Below are 870 nucleotides of genomic sequence, written 5' to 3' on the forward strand. Positions count from 1 at the left end.
GAGTAGCTGAACTGCCTCCTTCACCTGTCCGTTTGCCTGGTATACTTGTACGAGTTTATACTAAGAGGCTAGTCGATTCGGATCGTCCTCGACGAGCACTCGTTTTCTATTAATCTTGACGATATGCTCGAGTAGCTGAACTGCCTCCTTCACCTGTCCGTTTGCCTTGTATGCTGTTACAAGTGCGTGCTAAGAGGCTAGTCGATCGGGATAGTCCTTAGCGAGTACTGCTCTACGCTAATAGGACTCTTGTAACTATAATATAGCGTTAGAGATCTTACTACTGTGCACATGTATCTACCGACTAGTAAGCAAAGTAGAGCAATCTGCTTATTACCCTAATCTATACTAGCTCTTCGTATCTAAAACGTATACGGGAAGTAGTCTCGCTATTTCTATCGGTTATCGTAGTTAGGTAATAGGAAAATCTCGACTACATACTTTAATATCTACTATAGGACAGCGTACATTTCCGCGGTCTACTAAAGCTATATACGTATACCTAGCTATACTAGGCGATATATATCGTACGTGTATCTATCCTCCCGTTAAGATAAGAAGGAGTAAGAATAAAGTAAACTAGTCGCGTCGACTAGTCGCGTACGGATTTGCGTTAGCGGCAGTATTAAATAAGGTATTACTTTCTACTCGATATAGGCTATAAACTTAAGGAGGTCTAAGGCTATAGAATCTTCTCTAGCAAGTTATATAAACGAGACTATCTAGGTAGTAGTAACGGTTTTAGTAGCTCTCTCGTACCGGGTACTTATTAGGATCGGTACGTTAATCCTAGAATTTTACTTAGTACGGGTACTAAGCTTAAGTCCTTAGTTAGAGCTCGTTAAAGGGAGAGAGTCGGTAGACTACTAA

Source organism: Zasmidium cellare, assembly GCF_010093935.1.
Source record: "Zasmidium cellare ATCC 36951 unplaced genomic scaffold M409scaffold_69, whole genome shotgun sequence".
NCBI classification, from domain to species: domain Eukaryota; kingdom Fungi; phylum Ascomycota; class Dothideomycetes; order Mycosphaerellales; family Mycosphaerellaceae; genus Zasmidium; species Zasmidium cellare.